Source organism: Cornus florida, unplaced genomic scaffold (assembly GCF_030987335.1).
Source record: "Cornus florida cultivar Cherokee Brave unplaced genomic scaffold, ASM3098733v1 CherokeeBrave_3.0.0_Hap2_Chr04, whole genome shotgun sequence".
Classification (NCBI taxonomy): domain Eukaryota; kingdom Viridiplantae; phylum Streptophyta; class Magnoliopsida; order Cornales; family Cornaceae; genus Cornus; species Cornus florida.
In genome coordinates, this window is record NW_026775574.1 from 50,734,173 (window position 1) to 50,739,798 (window position 5,626).

A 5,626-nucleotide genomic window follows, 5' to 3' on the forward strand; every position below is an offset into this window, starting at 1 on the left:
TTTAGATTTTTAAGTTCAACCGACCCATGAGGTGAGACGGAGATAATTTGATAAGGGCCTTCCCTATGGTTCGAAGCTTTCCAGGGAAAAATTTGAGCCTAGAGTTGAATAACCAAGCCTTTTGATCGGCTTCAAAAGACTTTTTCACAATATGTTTATCATGAAATGCTTTTGTCCTTGCCTTGTAAATTTTTGAACTATCATAGGCATCATTTCTCAATTCCTCTAGCTCATTGAGTTGGAGTAAACGGTTCTTTCCAGCCTTATCAAGATCAAAGTTGAGCCTTTTTATTGCCCAAAGTGCTTTGTGTTCTAGCTCAACCGGAAGATGACAAGGCTTCCCATAAACAAGTCTATATGGAGACATGCCTATTGGAGTCTTGTAAGCTGTCCGGTAAGCCCACAAAGCATCATTCAATTTTCTTGACCAATCTTTTCGGGTCGGATTGATAGTTTTCTCAAGAATAAGCTTGATTTCCCTATTTGACACCTCGACTTGCCTACTTGTTTGGGGATGGTAAGGAGTGGCCACTTTATGTGTAACGGAGTATTTCAAGAAAAGTTGCTTCAAGAATTGATTACAGAAATGTTTTCCTCTATCACTTATCATAGCCCTTGGCATACCAAAACGAGTAAAGATATTTGATTTAATGAATGCAATTACCACGGAGTGGTCATTCGTTTTGGTAGCACAAGCCTCAACCCACTTTGAAACATAATCAACGGCAACGAGGATGTATTGAAAGCCATAAGACATTGGGAATGGTCCCATAAAGTCTATGCCCCATACATCGAAGATTTCAACAACGAAGACTGAAGTTAAGGGCATCATGTCTTTCTTTGACATTGATCCCAACTTTTGGCACCGAACACACACCTTGCAAAAGTTATAGGCATCTCGATGGATAGTGGGCCAGAAGAGCCCACTTTGAAGAACCTTCAAAGCGGTCTTTTTTTCCACTGAAATGCCCACCACAAGCGTGTGACAAAACACAAGGACGCTCGGAACTTCACTTTCCGGCACACATCTTCTTATGATTTGATCCGGGCAATAACGAAACAGAATGGGATCTTCCCAATAGTATTTCCGGATGGTAGCAAAGAATCGGTCCTTTTCTTGTTTTGACCAAGTAATGGGAAGTTTGCTGGTTACAAGATAATTAACAATGTCAGCGAACCAAGGCAACGTCCCATTTGAGATTTGAAAGAGTTGTTCATCCGGAAATGATTCATGAATTTCAAGATTTGGAGAAGATTCAACCATTAATCTAGACAGATGATCAGTAACGACATTGTCGGAGCCCTTTTTATCCTTGATTTCAAAGTCAAATTTTTGAAGAAGTAGGATCCATCTTATCAAGCGAGGTTTGGTTTCCTTTTTCATTAAAAGATGCCTAAGAACGGCATGATCGGAAAACACAATTACCTTGGATCCTAAGAGATATGTCCGAAATTTATCAAGGGCATATACTACGGCAAGTAACTCTTTCTCGGTGGTAGAATAGTTCAATTGGGCACCTGAGAAAGTCTTACTTGCATAGTATATAGCATATTTTAGTTTACCTACCCTTTGCCCCAAAACAACACCCATTGCGAAGTCGGAAGCATCACACATAATGTCAAATGGTAATGACCAATTTGGAGGTTGCATGATGGGAGCGGATGATAGAAGAGTGCGAAGTTGATGAAAAGCATTTAGGCATGCTTCATCAGAGACAAATGGAGTCTCCTTGGCAAGAAGGTTGCACAAGGGTCTAGCAATTTTGCTAAAGTCTTTGATGAACCGGCGATAAAAACAGGCATGTCCTAGAAAGGAGCGGATTTCCCTCACCGTAGTAGGTGGAGACAATTCAGAAATTAGCTCAACTTTCACTCTATCTACTTCTATTCCTCTTTTAGAGATGACATGTCCAAGCACGATTCCTTCTTGAACCATGAAATGGCTCTTTTCCCAACTTAACACAAGATTAGTCTCACGACATCTTTGAAGCACTTTTTTGAGATTTTGGAGACACGAATCAAATGAGGACCCAAAAATCGAGAAGTCATCCATGAAGACTTCTAAATACTTCTCCACCGTGTCCGAAAAAATTGACATCATACACGTTTAGAAAGTGGCAGGAGCATTGCACAATCCAAAAGGCATCCGTTGATAAGCAAATGTACCGAAAAGACATGTGAATGTGGTCTTTTCTTGATCTAATGGATCTAGGGCCACTTAATTGTACCCCGAATAACCATCTAGGAAGCAATAGTATTGTTGCCCAGCCAATCTTTCCAAGATTTGGTCAATGAAAGGCAATGTCCTTCCTAGTGGCAGAATTCAACTTTCGGTAATCTATGCAAACACGCCATGAAGTGGCGGTGCGTTTCGAAATCAGATCACCCTTAGCATTTTCAACAACTGTGATTCCCGAATTTTTAGGAACCACTTGAGTTGGACTAACCCATTTGGAATCAGAGATAGGATAAATGATTCCTGCATCTAGAAGTTTCACAACCTCCGTCATGACAACTTCCTTCATATTTGGGTTCAATCTCCTTTGAGCATCCCTAAATGGCCTTTCATCCTCTTCCATGTGTATACGATGCATATAAATAGAAGGGTCAATACCTTTTAAGTCAGCCACACTCCATCCAATGGCTTCTTTGTTAGCTTTAAGCACTTCCAAAAGATCATTCTCTTGGTTATTTTCAAGATTGGAAGCAATGATGACCGGAAGAGTCTCTTTTGGGCCTAAGAAGGTGTATTTCAGATTTGATGGAAGGGGCTTAAGCTCAAGAATAGGAGGAGAAATGAGAGATGGAACTGGTGGAGTACTAGAGAATGAAGGAAGAGGTTCTTTCTTGCTTTTCCAAGGTGGGTAATCCAAAGTGGCCACAGAGTCCATCAAAGCATTCACCTCACTTATGGATCTTTGTGTGTCAAAATCACAACTTTTAAACATTTCACAAAGGCACACCTCAAGAGGGTCCTTAGAGAGAATAGAGGGAAGAGTCTCCTATATGGTTTCATCTAAGACATCTACTAGGAAACGCTCATCTTCATCTATGGGATGTTGACTTGCATTGAAAACATTAAGTTTAACCATCATGTTGCCAAAAGAGATGTCCATAATGCTGGATCTACAATTAATGGTGGCATTGGCAGTGGTAAGGAATGGCCTTCCTAGGATGACTGGAATGTGATTGGTGAGATTAGGGACTGGCTCAGTATCTAGTACCACAAAATCAACCGGGAAATAAAATTTATCAACCTTAATTAGAATATCCTCAACAATTCCCCTTGGTTTCTTAATTGATCTATCGGCTAGTTGGATTACTACCGATGTTGGCTTCAAGTCCCCTAACCCTAACTGCAAGTAAACAGAGTATAGAATGAGATTGATACTTGCACCTAAATCAAGGAGAGCTCTACGAACCTCTTGGTTTCCGATAACACAAGAAATGGTCGGAGCACCCGGATCCTTGAACTTAGGAGGAGTGTTAGACAGGATGATGGAACTCACTTGTTCTGTTAAAAGCACTTTCTTAAGGTCCTTTCCCTTACTCTTCCTCTTTTGTGTGCACAAGTCCTTCAAAAACTTTGCATATGGTGGAATTTGCCCAATTGCATCTAGAAGAGGAAGATTGATTTTTACTTGTTTAAACACTTCCATCATATCATGAATTTTCTCTTCTTGTCTCCCAAATGATAAAGTCTCTTTCAAAGCTTGAGAAAATGGAGCTTTTGGCTCATAAGGCTTCTCTAATTGGGGAGATTGTGATGAAGATGACGGAATGTCCATTTTGGAACCACTAGCATCCAAAGAAATAGGAATAGGATTTGGAATGGGACGGATGCTACCACTTGGTTGCTTCAGTTCATTATCCTCCTTAGGTACCTCTACCTTATTATCCACTTTCCTACCACTCCTCAAGGTAGCAATTGCTTGAACTTGCTCATTTCCAGAAAATTCTGATGAAGGACTTGCTTGCGCTATAAATTGGCCCTTAGGATTGGTCTCAGTTTGACTAGGCAACTTAACTTTCTCTCTCACATTTAAAGAATTAGCTAATTGCCCAATTTGAGCTTCAAGCTTTGCAATTGATTGAGAGTGAGAATGAAACAATTGATTATCTTTTCGAAGATCACCTAAGGCTTGCAAGACCTTGTCCTCAAAAGCGGAACTTTTAGGAGGCGCTTGATTTGGATTAGAGTAAGATTGAGAATTTGATGTTTGAGGTTGAGAATAGGATTGAGAATTTGATGCTTGAGGTTGGGAGTATTGATTCACATTCTGAGGATAGAATGAAGGACGGTAACCTTGAGAATTCTGATTTTGATTTTGGAGATGTGGGGGAACATACTTTGCTTGGTAACCTTGATTTTGGGGAGGGTTTGCACCATCTCCTTGATTTCTCCATGCAAAGTTAGGATGACTTTTCCACCCCGGATTGTAAGTATTGGAATAAGGGTTGTTCCCTTGATGAATGAAAGTTGCATTTACTTGTTCTTGAGACTCACTTGGTATGACTTGTCTAAGAGGGCAATTTGAAGTATGGTGAGTGTAACTAGAACAAGTCATGCACATTTCTTTGGAAGGATGAGAATAAGATTGAATTGCCGGACCTTGATTCAAAAGGAATTTATCAAATCTTTGAGTAAGATTTTTGACCTCGACGGCAATTTCCATGGAAGAGTTTATTTGATTTAGAGCTTTCTTGCCTCCCATATTTGCTAAGTGACCACCCCTAGAAGATGAAGATCTATGCATTGAGTTTTCACTCATTTTTTCGAAAAGAAGCCAAATTTCATCTTCATTTCTTTCTATGTAGCTTCTGCCACAAGAAGCATCAACAATGCCCTTATTAGCATCGGATAAACTTGAAAAGAAACATTGAACTAATTGCCACTTAGGAATGTCATGACGTGGACACTTCCGTAGCAAGTTATTCAAACGTTCCCATGCTTCATGAAGGGGTTCTCCTTCTTGTTGTTTAAATTCACGAATGAAAGTTCTCATGGTATTGGTTCGACTTGCGGGGTAATACTTTTTTAGGAACTCTTGTTGCAATTGTGCCCAAGAGGTGATTGTATTTGGTCGCAAGTTGTTAAACCAATATTTAGCTTTATCTCGAAGAGTGAAAGGGAAAAGCTTCATTTTTAGGACTTCTTCCGGAACATCCGTGATTTTCACGGTGGAACAAACTTCCAAGAACTCATCTAAATGTTTATAAGGCTCTTCATTGCTCAACCCATAGAAAAGGGGGCACATGTTAATGGTAGAAGCCTTAATCTCATAATGATGAGCACGGAAATTTGGCAATTGAATGCAAGTGGGTGCATTATATTGATTTGGAGTGTAACGATCCCTAAGGACCATTGGAGGATTGAGAGGATTAAGAGGAGGATATGGCATTTGACCTTGTTGATGATATGCCATTTGACCTTGTTGAGGGTATGCCATTTGAACATATTGTTGTTGTTGCTCACCAATTGGGGGAACAACATTTGGCCTTGGCATCCCTAGATTAGGTTGTTACACCGCATGATTAACTAGTTGTGGCATTCCCAAAGGTGGATGCACACCTTGAGGATCCACAATATGAACTTGTGGTGGGTGGTGCACATCATTATGATCCA

At 40.2% G+C, this 5,626-nt stretch overlaps 1 non-coding gene across 1 annotated transcript; it reads left to right on the top strand.

The window, feature by feature from the left end:
* Window positions 1-4,902: 4,902 nt before the first annotated feature.
* LOC132305836 (small nucleolar RNA R71) lies at window positions 4,903-5,009 on the top strand. Its single transcript, XR_009481711.1, has one exon. It is a non-coding gene; the product is annotated as a small nucleolar RNA R71 (small nucleolar RNA).
* Window positions 5,010-5,626: the final 617 nt, after the last annotated feature.